The sequence below is a fragment of the Carcharhinus amblyrhynchos genome, chromosome 2, assembly GCF_965287045.1.
Source record: "Carcharhinus amblyrhynchos chromosome 2, sCarAmb.v2.hapA, whole genome shotgun sequence".
In the NCBI taxonomy this organism is placed as follows: Eukaryota; Metazoa; Chordata; class Chondrichthyes; order Carcharhiniformes; family Carcharhinidae; genus Carcharhinus; species Carcharhinus amblyrhynchos.
Window position 1 is genome coordinate 62,576,679 of NC_137325.1, and position 23,223 is coordinate 62,599,901.

The following is a 23,223-nucleotide window of genomic DNA, read 5'->3' on the forward strand; positions in this document are numbered from 1 at the left end:
ATAGCTTCCTCATCTTGCAAGAACTGGATAAAGTTGACAATTGTATGCTATTAATTCTGTATAAACATGGTATTGGCAACATGCAATGTAGCAATTAAAGAGAAACAATGAAAGAGGAGAGTAATATTGCTGTCTTATTTGACTGTTCTCTGAATGTCATGGAATAGTACATGCTGTAAGAAGTCTCACAACACCAAATTAAAGTCCAACCAGTTTATTTGATAGTAAACCCATAAGCTTTCGGGGTTTGCCCCTTCGTCAGGTGAGTGGAGAGTTCTGGTCTCAGACAGAGCATATAACAGCATACAGTTTACAGGTTACTGATTAGCATCTCCACATCATAGTACAGGCTGGACAGAGCATTTAAATGCTTGCACACAAGTTTCCTGATGGTTCTTCTGTTTCCATCCATTGTCGATGAATTAACAGCAATGCATGCACCAAATGGATATGCAAACTGAACCTACTGAGTAACTTGCATATAACTTCATCTATTGGTATGAATAACGATTTTAAATGGACAAGGACAAATCACAGCAAGAAAATTCCAGGCTGAAGTGTTTATTTCAGCAATGGTAGTATCCATTTAGAATGTAACATGGATTCCTAATGGAATACAACGTTCCATGTTGTGGTGGTCTTTGTTCACTTAGGGAATTGCTCCCGACTGCATTTTATAAGAAAGCAGTAGGCCTTATAGAAAGAGGTCTGTGATATATATTCTTGGGATTCTGCTAACAAGATACTTCTAACTGCTTTTGTGACTCATCATCTAGTGAAGTGCCTGGAATGTCTTAGATTGTTCTGCTTTCAGGATATTTCTACTACTTGTAAATTCTTGTGAACTGATTTCCAGAAATAGTGGCACAAATACGTCGGGTTAAAGGGATAGGGTCTGGGTAAGGTGCTCTATCAGAGAGGGTCGATGCAGACTCGATGGGCTGAATAGCCTGCTTCTGCAGCCAGGATTAAATGATTCTATGAACTGTTCTTGTGCTGTTCCATTCCAAGACCTAGAAATTGGACTGGGCTCATTTTTGGGTCCAGATGTGCCATTGTGCCACCAGTACACAGCTGTACTGAGAAAATGCAGGATCATTCACTTGCCTCCACAAGAGCTAAACCGAGCGAAGATATTAATGTTCAGCCACATCTCTTGCTCACCGTGGAGTCCCACAGTGGAATCCCAGGAGGAATGATTGAAGCAAGATGAGAGAGTTGGGAAGTGGGATTGGGGCTTTTGCTCCTTACGTTTCTGTAATCTCCTAACTGTTAGCAGTTGTGGGTTTTAACGAAAAGAAAAGCTTGTGCTTTGCACATGTAGATTCAAACTAATAAATGATTTATTCTAGACCCCGCTGCCTATCCAGAGTACAAACTGAAACTAAAACAGCAGCCTGTGGCACACTCCAGTACATCACCATCAAATCATGTGATCAGCTCTTAAAGCAATCATGTAACTCTTCTAAATATGTAACAGTTCTACAAGCATTTTTACTTTAAATCACTTGGAGTTAACAGTCACAAGGGCCATTGAAGAGTTTGGAGCAGGACTTTATTAGAGGACTTCGAAATACTCTGGGATTTAAAACACTAATAAAAAATATTAGAACAGAATGGATTAATTTAGGATAAGAATCATAGACTGCCTTGTATATATTTGCAGAGATACTACCTGCATAGAAACACATATAACCACAGTTAGAGAATTTAAACTTGTATTTTTGAAAGTGTATTATTGAACAGGCATACATCTTGGCTAATGGGGCAGGGTTCTAGGGCATCATGGGAAATAGGCCAGTAAACTGAACCACATTCCTTATAACAATACACATAGAGAAACATAACTCTTATCAGCATGAGTGCCAGACAGCTCAGTGAACGAGACACTCATTGAACGAGGACAAACTAGTAATTCCAGACAGCTAATGAAAAGGCCAAGTATGCTACCAGGTAACAGTTAGGCCAGGTGGCCATGGGAAAGTCAGGCAAAAATAACTAGAACTTATTGTTCCCAGGCTGTCAGAGAATATTTGTAATTGAACAAGGTATATGGCACTTACTAATAATGATTGACCTGTAGTAATAATGATTGATTAATTTCTGACTGGGATGAGCCAGTGGATACGTAAACTGACTTTTGGAAATTATATAATTATATTGCCAATTTGCTGCAACTTCAGGAAAGAGTTGGATTGCCCAGCCTTTCTCCCCAGTGTGCATTTGTCAATAAAGAAAGGTCTTTCACTAAGATGCTGTAGTTGCAAGTCTTTGTATAAGCTAAAGTCAAGCTCAATACTTAGTCTCTGAAAAAAAGCCCTATGGGCGTTCACCTGGTTCCTGCACCGCACATCACCAATGAACTTCTCAAAGGGGTCCTTCAACAAGCATTAAGCACTAGTATTCATATTTAATTGGCCACCATAGTTCAGGGCCTTAATTCACTGCAACACTTTTTTTTTGCTGCAAGTTAATTACAGAACTTGCTTCTTATACAAGGGCTGAAATAAGTTCTTGCATTGCAAGAGTGGCAAGTGAACTATTAAGGACAACTGGTTGGATATGGATCTTAAATACTGTAAGCATTATCTGCATTTAAACTTCATTGTCACTGATATGAAACAGACTGAAATGCCATCAAACCTTTGAGAGCATTTCTGACAGGCTTTGTTTAGACTTCCCTTAGTTTCCTCAAATCATTATCTTCAAAATCCCTCTTGAGTTGTAAAAAAGCATAATACTTGAGAGCAGCCACATTAATTAGTCTATTCAAGATGTGCACCAATGTAGTTACATTGATAAAGGGACTGAGTCAATTGCTTTGTTCTGTGGGGATGTGCCATGTTGGTGTTGATTACTCTGGGATCTTTGCTTGTCATAACCTTAAATAAAATGTTGTAAATACTCAGCAGGAGGGAGACTAGAAGAGTTTACATCCCTGGCATCAAAGGATCCATGTCTGAGTTGTGGAAATTCTGCACGTTATACAAACTGACACCAGGATTGCAGATTTGGAGGTTCCATTGCATTTCTGACAAATCTGATTTCACCACGGAGGCAGGATGTAACTCACACATGGAAGAAATTGAAACACAGCAGGGTTTTTCCAATTTAGGGCTGAGTTCAAACAGACCCTATTGTAGCTGGAGCAAAGGCCTTATCCGGCAGGAATGTGACTTAGATTTTTGAGCATAGATGTAGATCCTCGTAAAGGGTGAATGAGGTCTGTAGAACTATAATGCTGCCATGCTTTTTAAATGACCATCCCTTTAAATTTTGAAAACTAAAGCCTGTCTGCATCTCAGAGTTGAAAAATTGTTTACATAGCTAGATGTTTGTTAATATAACCTTAAGTTCTATTATAAGTGCAGTGTTACTCTTTGATTCCTTTCTATAACCCATCATTATCACAGTAGGCGGAGGGGGTTTTGTAATTGCACAGTTTTTGATTGATAGCTCTAAGAGTTTATTAAAGGATTAACTGCCTTTGATATGGGGTTATGAATACAAATGTTTGTTTTTTGAGGAATTAAGTACTTGAGTGAGTTAAATATATTAAATGAGGGTTTATCAAAAGAGTTTTTTTACATGAAGTGAAGAATGTAATAGATACTTACAACTTTATTTTGTTGCATCTCAGAAGGCTGCTGAAGTTCACAAGAATGATCCCAGGAATGAAGGGTTTGTCATAGGAGGAACAGTTGAGGACTCTGGGTCAATCCTTGATGGAGTTTAGAAGTTTGAGGAGGTTCTAACTGAAACTTACAGAATATTGAGAGGCCTAGATAGAGTGGACGTGGGGAGGATGTTTCCAGTAGTGGGAGAGACTAGAACTTGAGGGTACAACCTCAGAGTGAAGGAACGATCCTTTAAAACTGAGATTAGGAGGAATTTCTTCAGTCAGAGGGTGGTGAATCTGTGGAACTCATTGCCACAGAGGGCTGTGGAGGCCAAGTCATTGAGTGCCTTTAAGACAGAGATAGATAGGTTCTTAATCAATAAGGAGATCAAGAGTTATGGGGACAAGGCAGGAGGGTGGGAATGATATCAGCCATGATTGAACGGTAGCGCAGATTCGATGGGCTGAATGACCGAATTCTGCTCCTAAATATTATTTTCTTATGGTCTGAAGTCTGCCCATGCTGAATACTGGGTGATTGGGCATGGAAGGCAAAGGGTGGTAGGTGGAGGTCATGGATTGACATGAGTTGGTGCTAACTTGGCATAGGAGTCATAAGGAGCTATAAGGAGCATTGGGGGTTGATAGAGGGGCATAAATTGGTATGGAAGGTATGAGAGGCCATTAGAGGTGAGTGGAGGGTAATGAATTGGCATGGAGAGTAGAGAGGGAGTGAGAAAGTCTGATAGGTGGGGGCTGGAGGGCCTAATATTTAACAACACACTTGGGATCAAGGTCCAGAGCCAGAATGGACCTTTTAGCCAGCTCTGCTCACCATTTTGCAACCCTGTGGCTGTCTCTAAGGAGAGCTATAAAGTCATCATTTTAATCTGGAACTCTATATAACACACATGTTATTTTCAATTAAACGATACCAATAATAATTTTCAGGTATAAAGCTATCTGTTATATTACCCTTCACATAGTTATGTTCCAGTATCACATGAAGTTTTAAACAATACTTTGAAATTTTGGACACGAACAGTCCGTTAAAACAGCTATTCCAAGTTATGTAACATTTTACAGGAAATACCTAATTAAGTATGGACATTCACAGTCAGCTGGGAATTCACACATTCCTTTGTGCTTGGAATGGGCTGGCAGCAGAAAGAAGTGTCGGATTCTAGCAGCCGAATCATTCTGTTTCATCTTGGGCAATAGAAACAGCAAAACTCAACATGTGTTAGACAAATGACAAAGGGATCCCATCAACCCTATGTTGTATTATAATCATTTCCTTCATCCAAACCAGGCAGGGTAAAGTTTCAAAGAATAATCAACAACACTATGTAATTAACCGAAAAGGTTTACCAGGATGTTGCCTGGTTTGGAGGGTGCTAACTATGAGGAGAAATTGGACAAATTTTTTTAGTTTTCTCTTGAGGCTGAAGGACGACCTAATAGAAGTTTACAAAATTATGAGAGGCGTGAATAGAATAGATAGTTGGAATCTTTCTCCCAGGGTAGAAATGTCAATAACTAGGGGGCATAGGTTGAAGGTAAAACGGGGAAAGTTTAAAGAAGATGTGAGAAGCAGTTTTTTACATAGAAGGTGGTAAGTTCCTGGTATGTGCCGTCAGAGGAGGAGATAGAAGCAGATACAAAAGCAATGTTTAAGAGGCATCTTGACAGGTATAGGAATAGGCAGGAGATAGAAGGATACGGGGCATGTAAAGGCAAAAGGTTTAGTTTAGAAGGGTGCCATGTGTCAGCACAGACTTGGCAGACTGAAGAGCCTGTTTCTGTGCTGCACTGTTCTTTGGTTCACCTCTCTTTGGACATAAAATCTTTGAACCTGTACAAGTTCCACAATGGGCACAGCCCTGGTTTCTGTCTGGTTTTAAAATAGCAAGAGCTGTTTGTTGAGATAACGTTTCATAAAATCCACCAGAGAAGCCATTAAACAGCTGCCATTTAATTAAGCAGCCAATGTAATAAACAGCAATGTCTTGAAAGTCAGAGAATGATCTCCAGATTGTTAGAAAGTCAAGTTCACCTGACAACCAATCTCTTGCAATTCATTACAGGAAGTCTCATAACTTACTGAGGCACCTATGGTTTCAAAAACCTCATTTCATCCAAAACCATCAACTCATCCAAGAAACTACAGGCCTGCAGGGAAGGGTAATTGGGACAATTATCAATTGCAATCATATACCTTTTTTACTTTCATCTGTTCCTAATCATTGGTTTGAGTGATTGTATATGTGAAACCAGTGAGTGAGATGTCACTGTTTTAATCTCTGGGGCAAGCATTGGATAATCTTTTCTTTTCTTTTTTAAACTTAAAAAAGAGCTTGTTGCTGGAATTACTTAAATCATGACAATCACTCTGAGGGTAAGAAAATGCCTCAGGTACAAAAATATATTGATCATGTGCAATAAGAAACTATATAAATTCTGTCTGTGACTATATAGGCAGTTGTTGGACTTACAGTACAATTGGTTCCTGAAAACCATGTTGTAAATTGAAATGCCATAAGATGGAACTGGTTTTCCCTTGGGAGTAATGGGATAAATGGAGGATTGGTTCCTGAATCAAGGCTGGATATCACTCATGGTACGTCCAGCAGTGTTAAATGCTCTCAAATGTTGCTTTGTCAAGTCACTGAGGTGACCATTGATGCCTGCACGCCTCAGCAGAAATCCCTCAGTTAGTTTGGGGGATGTAATGAAGTCATCGATCATTGTCAGTTTCCTGTTTAGTCTTGAACTTCTTTGACACTGAGCATTTATTAAATGCAACACAAATGTATTAAAAACATGACAGTTGTGCCAAAAAATTTTAACAGAATAAAACGCGTGTTTCAAACCTGATAAAGACGGTTCAAACTATTCAGTCAGGCATATGCATGGCGCAGAATGTCCATCTGCATGTATAAATGTGCTGGTGTGATAAACTGAAGTTGAAATCAATGTCACAAAGTGAAAATGGAGTGTTAATTTCGAGATTTTGTAAGTGCTGTTTGTTGTAACGCAAACATCATAAAGTCGAGGACTGCCTGCTCATATATGTCACTAAATATCAGAGGTGAACTATTTTGCTTTGAAATGAGCTGTGTCCATTTCTTAATAAAAGGACAGAGACAAGAAGGAAACAGTTTTGATCTTCAGTGAGAGGCTACAAAATTGTGTTAAACCAGCACAGCTATTAAAAGACAACATTTGAGTCAGTGGCAGCCTTAGGGCTTACAGACATGAAGTTAAGTATTTTACTGAATAATTTAATCAAATTGAGTGATCAAATCTGCTGAAGCAACACAATTGCCATGTAGTGAATGTTTGAATTGATAACTCTTAAAGGAAAGCAACCCAATGGCTATTTAGACAACACAAAGCCTTTTTTGTGAATAGCCTTCAGCAGAGATTTTGGTAGTTTCCAGGGCTTAATAGTTTAATTTATGGCAAAGTTTGATGATCCAGGCCCTGTGAAGGTAAGGATAAATAGATACACTCCATAACCTGTGATTACAATGAACAAGTATATGTGTGATGAAGCTGCCTGTGGAAAAGACAAGGCAAAGAAGGTGATAAAAGGTTAGGACAGACCGCTTTTGAGCACTCAGGGAAATATAAGAAAATCACTTCTTGCTCAGTGGGGCCTGTGATATTCTTCTTGAGGTATTCCCAGTCAAATGATAGTAAATTGTTAAATATACAGAGGTCTTCAAAAACCATCTACCGTGCAGTTTAAAAGTGGTTAATTGATAAATTCTTCACGTGTGTTCTTCTTGAACAAGCTGTCAGTGGTCATTTGGATTTTCCACAGAATATTGGATTCAATATTGAAGGCAACACACACTTAATGAACTTCAGGATTGAAACAATTGCTGAGAGGCTACAGTGACAGATATGAATAGAGGGCTCAATAACTGCTCACCATGAATGAACGCAAAAGAGGAAGCTTATGGGGAGAAAGTAATCCATGGTCCACTGTACATGAGGGTGGAATTGGAAATGGGTGCCAGTTCTGTTTTTGTGTTGGTGACCAGCACAACACGATTCATACCAAAGTTTAAAGGGTTGGTGACAAGCAGGTGAAATGTGTAATTAAGTGACATGGGAACATTTCAATTGGAGGACCCAGATAGTGCAGTAGGTCTGGGCGGTCTATTAAAAAACAGTCACTTAGATAGGCAGAGAGCTCTGCATCCAAGACCCCAACTTTCCTGTCCACCTCTTCAGAAGTCTGAGCCATATGTTTCGTGCATACTTCTTCCTTCTCAGCCACCACCCAGGCCTTCCATCTAATTTCCTTCCTCCTCCCTCCACGCCACCCTCCCCCCAATCTTTATTGCCCTGGGTCATCACCACACCCCTACCCACCCAACACATACAAGTTCCTTGTGCATCACTTTAGAGGTCAGACTCAAGATAGAGCCCTACCCCATGGTTCAGTGATGCCTGACTGTAGATCCTCCTCTAAGCCATCAGCGAATGGCAGGAGGTGTTCTTCCTGAATGAGGGTGACAAAAGACACTCTGTGCAGACCAAGGCAGTCTGGATGGAGATTGCAGAGCAAGTTAGCAACTATGGGGTCCAACGGAGATCAGTGGTGCAGTGTCACAAAAGAGCCAATGACCTCCTTCAATCAGTCAAGCATAGTGCCACAGTGGAATGGGATTTTCTCTCATGTGGGCATCAGTCTGTGCATTCATGGGGCTGTGCGGCTCGGCTGGGTGGGTGAATTCATGATCAGCCTCAGGGCTGCACTACACTCGAGGCCAAAGCGTGTGACAATTTAGCTCAATTGAGTGATTGGATACAACCTAATATATCCATGGTCCAGCATGTTTGATGGGGGTTTGTGAAGACAAAGGAGTCAATTGACATTTGTCAAAGTCACTAAATCTCCACTCTCTTCTGCAAGACAGGCAGACCGAAAACCCAGAAGGAAAGGGTTAAGATGAGTGGAGGGATGTCCTATCTCAAGTTCCATACCCTTGTGGAGGAATAAATCATCAGATTGTTGGGTAAAATGGAGAATGATGCATTGTCAAAGGCAAGGTTGGAGTGGCAAGACATCAGAGTGAGAATGAGTCCAACCTGGAGTTGCCCTAATAGGCACTCAGGACCACGTGAAGAATTGTGCTCTGCCCAAAGACTCAGTGGGACCTCAGAGTGTTTCTCTTGTTTGTTCTCTTTTACAGACTCAAGCTTCAGCCAATACAGGAAACCAAATACTCCATCTCAGGGGCTGGTAACAGCAGTGATCCAGAAAGGTGCACAGTCAGCTGCCTCTCCTGCACCCTTCACCAGTGCAGCTATACCCACTCAGGATGCAAAGGGGTTGAAGTTAGAATCAAGATCTCATTCTGGTGAGTGCAGCAAGACTGGTCCTAGCAACTCGGGGAGGCTGTGCCAACTGGAGTCCCAGATACTTGGTGGGCAATTGGGCAACAGTTCCCTGCTAAGCACTACTCTGATATCGGGCCTCTTGTCCTGGCCACAACAATCCTGCTGGAAAGGCGAGAGAAGTCAGGGGAACAAATTGCAGAGATACCAGAGCAATACACAGCTTTGCTCGGATAACGGAGAAGTCAGTGCACACTATGAGTTCTGCCATGTCTCTGGCATACAAATGCATGTTTATCTCCATGGAGAGATTGGCAATTTCCGTGAAGAGGCAGGTCCAACATATGCCCCATAGTCACATGACTTCATACAGCGGTGGCTCGGCAGGAGGAGGTGGGATTTGGACCTCCATTCAGGTGTTCCTTGCCCTCAGGGAGACGGTAAGGTGCAGGCCCGCATGTCAGATTCCCTGAGGCCTTCTCTTAGGGCACTCCGATAGGGAAGGACCTTCATTCACTCTGCCATTGACCCATTGCCTCTAGTAAGCATGACTGAGAATGCTTCCTCTGCAGGACAACCCTAGTCAACTTAAACTCTCATAGAGGGTAACAACACAGCTGACCCCACTCATTGTCATCTGAGGAAAAGTGTTGCTCATCCCTGTTTCTCCTGGTGCAAGGGTTTCCTATGTTACATGTCTATATTGTGCAGTACAAACATATCACAACTATTCATGATATTCTTGGTTGTCTATACTACAGATCTCCTCTGGATCTGTCAAAGCTGTGGGAGCACATTTTAACATGCAAATGGCCTGTCCTACAATGAATCTGGTGGAATTGTGGGTTGAATTATAGAGTTTTTCCAATGCACTCTGGGGTTACCTCACTGCAGTCATCAACCAGGTCCAAAGAAGATAGCACTTGCCATCCAGGATCCAGCTCCAATCTGGTCAGAGAGTTTGATAAACTCAGGAAGCTGTGAGTCCCACAAGGTATGAGTCATGAGAGTTTCCTGGAAATTTAGCATAGATCTGTGGATTCTTTGTAAACCAGTTGGATATTTAGAGAGTAGAATTCCTTGTGGTTCATATGAATCATTGGCAGTTATCAGGGAGCTCTAATTTAGCAGTGGTAGTGGTGTAGTGGTATTGTCATTGGAATAGTATTCCAGAGACCCAGGGTAATGCTCTGGTGGACCTGGATTCAAATCCCACCACGGTAGATAGTGAAATTTTAATTCATTAAAAAACTAAAAACAAAATCTAGTGAAACCATTATTTTAAAACCCCATCTGGCTCACTAATGTCTTTCAAGGAATGAAATCTGCAGTCCTTACATGTGACTCCAGACCCATAGCAATGTGGTTGGCTCTGAAATGGCTTAGCAAACCATTCAGTTCAAGGGCAATTAGGGTTGGGCAGCCAGTAATGCCCACAGCACATGAATGATTTTTTTAAAAATGGCAACATGAGTGCAGACCATCAGCCTTTGCACTGAAGGGAAACAAGTGAGGAGTGCAAAACCCATCATCTGGATACATGGTTGAACTGCTTGGCATGATTGGTCACCTCTTTGATACATCTGTATGTGGCAGTCTGTGAGATGCCACTTGTCACCCATAGAGCCCTGGACATAGCCGAAAGTGTTACAGGTACTTTGAGGGCTTTAGGCTTGGGTTTGCCGTTTTGTGGCTGCAGGTCTTGTTGGATCTGGCAAATTTCACTGTTACACTGTACGATGAATTACAAGCAGCCCCCTCTACACACTCACTTTTGACTTTCTCCTCCTCACCCTCCCAACGTCACTGTGTGCCTTCCCTCTGTAATCTTTGAACATTCCCCCAACACCTTGGATTCTCGCGGACATGGACAGAGTAGCTTTCCCCTCTAAACCTATATCCCCATCTCCACTGAGATTTCTCCTCTCATCCTTGACCCTCCCTGCATCATGCTGAGAGTTTGTGACCTCCCTCAGGCTGGGGCTGGTCCCCTCCTGAATTGCACACCAACTGTGACTGTGAACATGCCGTCTGCCAGCCAGCCTCCTCAGTTTGTCCCGCAGGATCCGATTTTCAGCCTCTCATTTTGTTGATCTTCACTGCCTGCCCTCATGCTCCCGGCCACTCCCAAGTTGCCAGGTCATTCCCACTGCACACCTCTGTACTCCAACCCCAGCTGCTGTCCTCCACCAAGGCCCTGTTCCAGTAGCCCATGCCTCTGCCCAATCCCCTCACCTCACCTTCCAACTCAGTGTGCCCCTGTTTTAAAGTGCTGTGAAGGCTGGTGTGCTGGCAGCACTTCCCGTGTCCTCTTTCCTGGGTTCCTGATCATAGCACAGCTGAGGGAGTGCCCTTCCTGAGTGGGAGCTGACAGGAGGGTGGAAGGAGTTGAAAACAAGTGGCTTAGCATTGGAGGTGGTTGCGAGCGACCCAGATGGATCCCACGAGAGGCTGGGCTGTCAGGGTACAGTAGGGGAATCAGGAATGGGCTGCATCTCCCCTCATGTGGCCTGAAGGATTTCGCACCAGGGAGTGCAAACGTAAAATCGCCCCCTTTGACATGTTTCCAATGCTTTGTCCTTAATAACAACTTACAGAGGGGGACCTCTGCGGTGGGAAGTCTCTTCGGAACCCAGTGATGTGAGGACTAAAGGCGGAGAAACTGCCCAACAGTCTAAAAGAATTGTCAGCGGTGCTTGTGTGTAACGGTGGACCTTAATGAGTCATGGATGGCTGCTCAGCTCTGCAGCTCTTCTGACCTGGGAAAAACAGAGTGCCCTCTGGGAATGCACTGGACATGCTAATCACTGGCCTCACAATTCAGCTGTGCCCCGTTTGCTGCAAGACGGTGACACTTGACTGAGCAGGCGCCTCCCATAACATCAAAACAGCCGTGCTTGGACCCAACATTACACGTGGTCTTGAGGAGGCACAGCTGTATGGTGGACTCCCATCTGAGTGTCCCCCTGCTCGGACAAAATTCCACATTGGCCCCAAATCCTGCATCCCCTCTCAGAGGGCTGGAGTCCCACAGTCTGAGCCACTTCACAGAAAAACTCTCTGTGCCCTCTGACACGGCATGGAGGGATATCCTGTATGGGCAACTGCGGCACACCTTCCACTTCCTTGACCTCAACCATCACCCGGACGCACCTTGGCATGCCTTGTTGCCGTCCGGCACAGAGGTCCCCAGTGGACGTGCCTCTATGGAGGTGTCCTTCCTCTTAACGTATGGGACTTGGGCTGGAAGATGCTGCACACAGCAGTACCAGACAACCATAGGTCGCAGATTCCAAGAAACCTGAGAGAGGAGTGTCAGGACTTCATCGCCAACAGTTAGAGCTCACGGTGGTTTTCCCTTCTTTACAGTGCTTGGCCTGGAGGATCATGGAACCTGTCAAGTTGGCTATGCCACTTACTAGCATAGAACAGCAGCAGAGACACCAATTTACCGCAGCACCAGGCCAGAACCAGCACCCTGAGGAGGGGTGAGAGGCAGGGCCTGTCACTGTTCCAGGAGCAGCGCTGCAGATGAGTATGTTCCAGCCAAGGGTATTCTGGTATTGATCATCCTATCTGAAAATGTCAGAGCTGGAGAGGGCTGTGTCTGTCCCAGGGGATGGTGGACTACCTCTGCCAGCCCCTGCAGGAGCTGGCACCACATGGAATGGGAGGACACCAACTGCCTGTGACCTTTAAACTCACAGCCGCTCTGAGTTTCTATGTGAGCGGCTCATTCTGGGGTATCCCAGATGACTTGTGTGGCATCTTCCAATCAGCCACACACAAATGCCTCTGGGAGATTACAGATGCCCTCCATTTGAGGGCTTACGTATGGATTGACTTGGACTGGGACCAGGAAAGCCAAGACCCCAGTTCGCCACCTTAGCAGGCTTGCCCCTGGTGTAGGGTTTGATTGACCGCGTCCACATAGTCCTGCACGTTCCAGGGTGCCATGTGACACCATTCGTGAACCATAAGGGATTTTACTGCCTCAATGTGCAGTTCGTCATTGACCACACAATGCGCTTCATGCAATGTGCCTATTTCCCAGGGACTGTCCATGACAGCTACATCTTGGGATGATCTCAGACTGAAGCTGTTATTGAGGAAGAGCAGCGACTGGGGAGTGTCACCTTAGGGATAAGGGGCATCCACTCAGGAGGCAGCTGATGACACCAATGCGGAGATCACAAACATCTGCTGAGCTTGTTACAATGAGGCTCACACTTCGATGTGCGTGCTGGTTGAGCAGGCGATTGGCTAGCTGAAGATGTAATCCAGATGCCTGGACCGGTCGGGGGTGCCATTATAGAATATATCCTCCAGAGGATCTCCCACACCATTGCAGTCTGCTCTGTCTCCGCAACTTGGCGCTGCAGAGAGGAAACCACCTAGACTGGAGGAGATGAAGGAGCGCCACATCTCCGCAGATGAGGAGGATATTGAGGAGGGCACTGTGAGTGACTAGGCAGAGGAGGAGGTGAAAAAAGCCTGGCAGTGGGCAGGTGGTCAGGGTCCGAGTGGGCTGATGCCCTAGGGATTGGCTGATAGTGTCTTGTGTCAGGGCGAGCAGGACTACGATCAACTAGCTCTCCCACCATGGGAATTCATATCTTACCCGGAATGTGGTTCCAGCAGTTTGTTCCCATGCTGTTGCCAGGCGTCAGGGGTAGGGTGCTGAAGACATTGATCAGACTCGGCAGGAGAACAATGATGACATGCCATGAAGACAGAGCGATGCTCTTCTCATCCTCAGCAATATGTCTGACTCCAGCTGGCAGAGAGCTTAACATGTCCTCCATGGGCTTATCGTAGGGCTCAGAAATGTGGGATGCACAGCGTCATCTACTGCAGGCTCCATCCACATCAGAGATTCTGGTGCCCACTAAGTGCCTACAGTTTCTTAACCTTCCTGAGCCCCGCACTACATCAAGGTGTATCCCCAGGATCCACAGCTGAGGTTGAGGTGGCCTGCTGACTTCCATGCCCCTTTGCCTGAGATGACCTTGGCAGACAGCCCCTGGGCAGCTGGTGCCTTGAGGATCCGGACCTGTTTTTGGACAACATGGATGTCAGGGGCTGGAAATGTGTTGCTCCCAGGGAGGTGGGTGCCAGCTGGGCTGGAGACACCCAGGGTACCCTGGTTGGAGGGCCTCGGCCAATCCTCTTACCTTCAGGTTGCTGGGGGCCTCTGTGCTCCTGCATAGAATGGAAGGGCAGCTGGAATTAGATTCAGAAGACCGCTGTCCTCTGAAGCTGACACTCAAGGATTCCCATCAGTGCCTGCACCATACAGCTGAAACCTTGCACCATGGAGCTCATGCTGTCAAACACTGAGGTCATGAGCTGAGCCATGGTCTGGATATCTCCAGCCATGGAGGGCAGCAAGGTCTCCACTGCGGACACCACCTTCACAGTGTTGGCCTCAGCGCACTGCAATGACGGCACCATCTTCTCGGCTAGAATATAAAGGGACTCCTCCAATTGGCCTTGCACTCGAGGACAGCTGCAGTCATCCCTTCCTAATACTTGCGACTCTGCATTTGCAGCTCAAGCAGCTGTGGGACGATCGATCCAAGGGGCACCTCAATAGTAAGGAGCTCAGCAGAGACCTGGGCACCGACATCTGTCCAAATGCTGGTTCCCTGGGATGTTCCTGTCTCCGCCTGCTGGGGATCCTCAGTTGTGAGGCGCTTGCCAGAAAATAACCCAGAGGCTTGTCTAACTTGGAGAACCCACCAAGGTGTGAGTATTGGCGCTGGTGCCAGGTGTGGGTGTCAGCTGTGATGCCCCTTCAATGGTGCGGTTGGAGAAGTTTCTCTCTGAGTTGCTGGAGTCTGGTAGGGGGTGGGAGGATGGTCCAGTTGTTCCAGTGTTGGCCTACGAGAAAAGGAACATGCATCAATGCCGTACAGGGGATATGGAGGGAACATCGATTATTCACTTGAGATTTGAGGAATGAAAGCATATGTGCTGAGGATTCTCATGTTTCTCTGCTGCCCTCCCCCCCCACCGGAACCAGCAGCAGAGGCACGCTCCTCCTCATCCTTGGCCAGATCAGGGGCTCACTCCTCAAAATGTGTGAGGGTTCTCAGATTGGGCATGACTCCAGATGGCAGTGCCCGCTTATACTTGCCGTGGTTGAGTTTGTCCTGCAATAGTACGGAGGGGAAGAGTATAGGTGGGAGTGTTGATATTTAAGATGGCGATGAGATGCGGCAGGCATGGAGTATGTGCAGCATGGCAGCTACGAGGGGAACATGGTGATTGTGGGAAGGAGGGAGGTGAGCCAGGTGTGTGGTGTTGGCAAAGACCAAAGTGGCTGAGTGAAGGAAAGGGTTGGTGGGTCGAGGAACATCTGAGGAGGTGCAGTGAGAAACAGGGGGTGGTTCACTTACTTTGGTTGAGCGGAGATCATTCATCTTCTCCCAACATTGCTGCCCCATCCTCTTCTGGAATACGTTGTAATGACCAGAGCTGACACTGCATCACCTGCAGGAGCGATGCCCCTGCTGCAAGGTCATATTAATGAGCAAGGATAGACTGTGTACCGCCTCTGCTCCATTCCATCCAGCATCCTGGTCAGGACTTCCTCTGAAAAGCAAAGTGCTCTATTCTTGGCTGCCATCCCCTGCAGTCATTGTGGAATAAATGCTGTGGAACTGTTTATATGGTGGTCTGCAGCAGTTAAGTCATTGTGGGATGGGCGAATCAGAGGGAAAATGCCAAGGTGCGGTGTGACCATCGTGGGCATAAATATTATTGCTAATGAGGCATAAAATTCAGTCTGAAAACATGCAGGTGATGTCAGCAGGAAACACTCCATAATTCACGCTGGAACAAACACACTGTTATTTGTTGGTAAGATTTCACCCAAAGTATTCTTTTATTGACACAATGTCGACCAGTCAAGATACTGGAGAAATATCTGGCAGCTGAAAGTTTTGTGAAGTACACTAAGTTTCCAATCTAATTTTTAATTCTAAATTCTGATCCAGATGTGGTGTTTCCCTAATCCACAAATCTCCATGGGGAGCAACACTTGAAGAGGATGCAGTTGGGGGAATCATGAGTCCAAAGTCTGTGATTGTCTGCCCAGCGATGAATAGAAAATCATGACACCTGTGATTTCCCATTCTGCACCATCCATGAGTGCTTGCAATTATCCAGGGGATACACCTGAAATACTGATGTTTGCTTCTACACGTGAATGCTCCCGGAAAGTCAAAGCATTTGCAATGAACACAGAATGATGGAAAACCACAAGCTGAAGACCCACAATTTCCCAGCCAGTCCCCCTTGCCAATGCTGTTCATTACAGTGAGTGGCCAAGCAAAGAATCAATCTTCATTTCAGTCAGTTCCTGCTGGAGGAATCTCAGTACTTCCATTTTTAAACTATTTTTAGTTTTCTTTCTCACACACTAATTCATGTAAAACAATTGCACAAATACTGAATCAATTTCAAAGGTAAATGGAAAAGAAACATGATTTGGTCTGAATAGACAGCTCTGTCAGAGGGACTAAGCTGGATTAGTATCCAGAGAATCCCTATAGTGCAGAAGGAGACCATTTGATCCATCAAGCATACATCAACTCTCCAAAACAGCATCCCCTCCCAGGCCCTCCCCATTCTTGCCGTATCCCCGTAACCCCACATATTTAGCATGGTCAATCTACCTAACTTGCACACCTTTGGACTGTGGAAGGAAAGCGGAGCACCCAGAAGAATCCCACACAGACACAGGGAGTTGGTGTGCAGGCTCGATGGGTTGAATGACCTCTTTCTGTAATGTAGGGATTCTACGATTCTACAAATGTGCAAACTTCACACATACAGTCAGCCAAGACTAGAATCAAACCCAGGTCCCTGGCAGTGTGAGGCAGCAGTGCTAACAACTGTGCCACTGTTACACCCACAGTGCTGGACTGAAAAGCTTCTGTTTATGCTGTAAAATATCGTGGTTCCACTGGTGACATGATCAAGCAAATAGGACGTTGATTGAGTATAATTTTTCTGCCGCTGCTCTTTGCAATACAGGTAATGATAGAGGAGGGGAAGGAGAAAGGACAGACCGTAAAGATAACTTTCCAGGAGAGGTGGCTGGAACTAACTGAATGCTACAGCTGACTTATTAATAAAGAGAATGCATCAACTTGAAATGGACAGCTGAGCTCAGCACACTGTATTTTCTCTAACATTGTGATCAAGCATTACTGTAACTGTATAATTGACAAAACTCCAATATATATTGGTTGCTGCATACCCTGGTAATTTATAGACACAGTTAAAATAAATAATACTGCAGTTGTGACAGTGCCAAAGATTAACACCTCTTTATGACCATCATGTGATCAGAGCAGGATGCTTTTCAGAAAGTGTGTCATAGAGTCATAAAATGAGAAAAGGCCCTCCAGTCCATCAAATCTGCACCAACAATATTTACCACTAAAGGTTGGCTAATCCCATTTTCCTGCATTAGTCCCTTATCCTTGAATATTATGACATTTCAAGTGCACATCCACACATATTTTAAAAGTTGTAAGGTTTCAAAGATGTGCGGGTTAGGTTGACTGGCCATGCTAAATTGCCCTTTAGTGTTGGGGACATTGGCAGGATAAATACGTGGATTACAGGGCTAGGACATGGGTGGGATTGCTGTCAGTGCAGGCTTGATGGGTTGATGTCTGCTTCTGCATTATAGGGATTCTATGATTCAATGATTCTGGCCTTGACTACACTCCCAGGCAATTCTCCCAAGATAACTAAGTCTGGTTGAGATCAGTCAAAAAACAATGGATTAGGTGAGAAGGAAAATAAGTGTAAATGAGTGCTATACCCTTAAGGCATGCCTGCTTAAAAGTGTGGTTTCAACATGTCATTTCTACTCGTAGTTACTAATTGCCATAATTTGAATTTGATTGGACATGTTAAAAGAGATATTTGCAGATTTGGCACTGTAATAACTTTGAGTTACCAGCTGGGTATGAAACAACAAATGTTTATTTACAACATACTATCCAACAGAGTCTTTTAGCTTTGTGGCTGCCTGTCACCATCTGGTATTGATCTGAGGCAAAATCTCAATTGCCCTTTAAAGAGGCCAGGCATCTCATCCCTCCTCGTCTAAGTCATTTTATGCAATGATAAGAGTTAAACTATACAGTCCCCAGTAAATTTAACCCATTCAACTAGTCCATCATAAACTTAGTCCTTCTGGTGATTTCGACTTTCTCGTAGAGTGGCATAACTACACCAATGTGGATGCTTCTGCTGGGGTATTTTCTGCAGAAATTGTTGCACCCAGTATCTCCTCAGGTACTGGCAATTTGGTCTCCCCCATTTCTGTGATGATGACAAACTCTCCTGTCACAAGTTGATTTGATACTTCATAACCTAGACAACCCAAAACATTTCCTGCTGGCAATATAGTTTCAGCCTGTATTCCTGGCTGCTGGGACAACTCTTGTCCATGTAAATGGTTCACATACTTCCTGACAATTCTATCTTGTACTTTCATGTTGTAAGAAAGCACTTCTGTCTTGGCTACATAACTCCTGGGACCCAGTTGGCCTACTTCTGAAATGTCTGACATACACTGGTTCATTTATTTCAAACGACCTTGCTGCTTTGTCTGAATCATGTTTTACTTCTGACTGCTCTGACTGATTTCTACCATCCCTGGCAAATTTGGAAACACCAGTCTTGGTCTGGTCCTAAAATGCTGGCCCATCAATACTTCAGCTGGCGGCACTGCTGTCTTAGAATGCGGTGTTGTATCCTAGAGGAAATCAAGACATTCTGGTTTCCAGAGTCGCACCTGGCTGCTGCTTAAGACCTGCCTTGAAGGTTTGGATTGCTCATTGAACCACTCCATTGGATGTTGGGTGTAAGGAGTAGTTCTGAAAAGCTTTATACTATTCATGGAGGTTCTGAAATTTAACACTCATGAATGTGGTTCCATTTTCTGATATGATTAGATATCCCATACAATGCAAAATACTAATGCAGTTTCTCAACTGTGACCTGCAGCATCATAGACTTAATTTCAAACACTTCCATCCAATTTGAATAGGCATCTATCAGGAGTAAAACATTGGGTTGGGTCTTGTGGCCTTGCTCGATCAAGTCCGGAAATTCCCACCTGAGGTCAATGAACATTTCTGTAGTCTGCCCCTCGGCCACTCCAATTCCGTGGCAGCCGGGGCACTAGGATTCCGGCAATTGTTTCCAAAAATGGCCCCACACAGTCAATGTGGACATGCACCCATGGCTGACCACTCATTTCCAAGGGTGCAAAGGGACTGTAACAGCGAATGGCACTGATCGCAGTGCTTCAATGTTGACATATATGCCAGGCCACCAAACACAACTCCCAGTGAGCATCTTCATTTTTGACATACCCGATTGGGCACAATGTAATTTAGCCAAGAACAACTCCCCTCCTGTTACAAGTACAACCACTCTTGTTCCTCAAAGATGTTGCCGTCTTCACAACTCAATTTGTCTTTCCAAATACAATATAGCTTCATCTCTTCAGCCACTAGCTCGTTGGTCCAGCCTATTAATATTCTGTACTTCACTTTGGACAATAACGTGTCTCTGCTTGTCCAATACCCGATGTGTTGCACCAAAACTGGCAACATATCCAAAATATTTAGCACCATCACAATTTCCTGCAGTACTGGGGTAGGGTAGTACACGCTTAGCCAATGGTAGATGACTCAGTGCTTCTGTGTTTATTCTCCGTGTTCTAGGCCAGTCTTGGAATGTATACACAAATGTTGATAAGATTAATGCCCAATGCCAAATCCTTGCTGATGTGATTGATGGAATCCTTACTGATGTGATTAGCAGAATAGCATTGTCTTCCTTAAAAAGACCCAAAAGTGGTTTGTGGTCCATTACTTCAGCAAAATGCCTTCCATACACATACTGCTAGTACTACTTACAACATCTGTGACAGTCAACTCTTCTTTTTCAATCTGAGAATAAACTTTAGCAAGCTCTGAGATGTTTCTGGAGACATATTCCATAACTCTTTTAGACCCATCATTCAGTTTATGTGACAAAACTGCGTCAATGATCTCAGGAGAGGTGTTGCATGTTGATACTAAATTTCTGGATGGGTCAAAATGCATCAATAAACAAGACAAATATAATAACTGCCTTACCGTGTTGTAACCTTCTCTCTGAGGCATCCTCTGGAACCAATGCTAGTTCTTCTTTAGTGACACTTATGGAGGCCAACAATGTTGACAAATTCAGAAGAAAACACCCATAATAATTCACCATTCCAAGGAAGGACGCAAGTTCAGACATGTTTCTGGGGGCCTGTGCCTCCTTCATTGCTCTAACATTGTCTTCCATTGGGTGCAACCTTTGTACATCTACCTGGTAACGCAGGTTAGCCACATCATTGGCCTGAAAAGTACATTTTTGCTTCTTGAAGTGAACTCCAGCCTCTTGAAACCTTCTTAGCATCTCTTCCAAGTTAGATAGGCATTTGGTTTCTATTGATCCCATCAACAATACATCATCCAAGGCATACTATTACACATGGCAATCCTTGCATCAAACTTTACATCGTTCTCTGGAATGTGGCACAGGTTGACATGTCGAAACGTAGATATGTATACTGAAACAAATACTTGTGTGTGTGTGTGAAGTGTAACATAACCTCGGGAAGCATCATCCAACTCAAGCTGCTGATAAGCATGGCTCATGTCTAACTTTATATAAGTTTGGCCTCTGGCCAGCTTTGAACACAAAGTCTCTATCCTTATAGGTTTACTGTTAACCAAAAGCACCACTGAGGTGGTAGCTACCTTGTTCACTTTTACGTTGTTCAGTGAACGAACACTCAAATTTTCTACACTGTGTACTTGTGAAACTTAGAACTGAACAGGCTGGCTTGCACTTACACTGGTAGCTCAAGTCTGCTTCCTTAAATCTGTAAGGTTCTGGGGAGTGATTAGCTGCACATTGGTAACACTCTGTTTTGATCCTCGGTGTTTGCGTTCCCACTCCTAAATCTTCTGACTCTGCTTGTTACTACATTTGCTTCCTGTTTAAAACTAGTATCTCTACATTTAGCACCTGCATTTCCTACCCTAATTGATGAACTGTGCCATTTTGCATGTTCTGAAGCTGCTGTGCATCCTCCTCAGTGTTCTCCATCACAAGCGTTATCTTCAGCACCTTTTTGAAATTTATATCTGTCTCTGCTAACAGCTTTCTCTGGATGGTCTCATTATTAACTCCACAAGCTAATCAAAGAACAAAAAACAAAGAAAATTACAGCACGGGAACAGGCCCTTCGGCCCTCCAAACCTGCACCAACCATGCTGCCTGACTAAACTAAAACCCCCTACTCTTCCAGGGACCATATCCCTCCATTCCCATCCTATTTATGTATTTGTCAAGACGCCCCTTAAAAGTCACTATCGTATTTGCTTCCACTACCTCTGCTGACAGCGAATTCCAGATAACCACCACCTTCTGTGTAAAATAGACTTGTCTCATATATCTCCTTTAAAACTTGCCCTTGCACCTTAAACCTATGCCCCCAAGTAATTGACTTGTCCATCCTGGTAAAAAGCTTCTGACTATTCACTCTGTCCATGCCCCTCATAATCTTGTAGACTTCTATCAAGTAGCCGCTTAACCTCCATCGTTCTAGTGAGAACAAATCAAATTCCTCCAACCTCTCCTCATAGCTAATGCCCTCCATACCAGGCAACATCATGGTAAATCTTTTCTGTACCCTCTCCAAAGCCTCCACCTCTTTCTGGTAGTGTGGCAACCAGAATTGAACATTATATTCCAAGTGCAGCCTAACTAAGGTTGTATAAAGCTGCAACATGACTTGCCAATTTTTAACTGGCTGATGAAGGCAAGCATGCCATATGCCTTCCTGACAACCTTCTCCACCTTTTAGGTTAGCATTGCTGCCTCACAGCATCAGGGATCCGAGTTCACTTCCTGGCTTGGGGCACTGTCTGTGTGGAGTTTGTACATTCCCCCCATGTCTGTGTGGGTTTCCTCCGGTTTCTACAGCTTCCTCCAACAGTTCACAGATGTGCGGGTTAGGTGAATTGGCCATGCTAAATTGCTCCTTAGTGTTGGGACACTAGCTAGGATAAATGCATGGGATTATGGTGATAAGATCTGGGTGGAATTGTGGTTGGCGCAGGCTTGATGGGCTGAATGGCCTCCTTCTGCATTGTAGAATTCTACCTGCGTTGCCATTTTCAGTGACCTGTGTACCTGTGCACCCAGATCCCTCTGCCTATCAATACTCTTAAGAGTTCTGCCATTTACTGCATTTTCCTATCTGTATTAGAGCTTCCAAAATGCATAACCTCATATTTGTCCAGATTAATCTCCATCAGCCATCTCTCCACCCAAGTCTCCTGCTGTATCCTCTGATGGTCCCTTCGCTATCCACAAATCCACCAACCATGTGTCATCCATAAACTTACTAATTAAATCACTTACATTTTCCTTCAAATCTTTTATATATATATTACAAACAGCAAACTCCACTTGTCACAGCCCTAATCGATCTCTGAGCATATCATTCTGAGAGTGCTCTGTAATTTGCCTTAGTTTCATAATGTAGGTTGCAATGGTCTCTCCTAGGGCTCTCCCCATAGAATTAAACTTAAAATGCTACAGGATGACTGAGGGCTTTGGCTGTTAGTGTGTCTTCACCAAATCCACTATCTCTATGAATGAGCTTGAATTGGGGTACATTCAGGGACATAAAGCTGTAGATTAGATTCTAGGCCTGGGTCCCACACATGCTTAAAAGGATTGCCTTATTCTTCTCTACCTCCTCTATTCCATCAGCCATAAAATAATAACCTAGATGTTCTATATACTGTGCCCAATCCTCAATGAAAGTACCAAAGGGATCTAATCAACCAAATGGAGGTATTTTTCCTTCAGCACATTTCTGTTTTGAAACCTGACTTTCACCTCAATAGGTTCTGTACTTTTAGTCTTGGGACCACACATTGTCTGTTATATCTTGGGTACCAGTATAACTTCGAATCAGCAACTGAGTATGATACAGCAAACATTTATTTACGCCACACTACCTGACAGAGTCTTTCAGCTTTGTAGCTGCCAGTCCGTGTCTGGTATTAATCTAAGGTAAAAGCCAGGGCCTGCTGGGGCGAACCTCCACCCTGATCCCCTGATTGATTTTCCTGGGTCCTATGATCCTATCGGCCGATTAC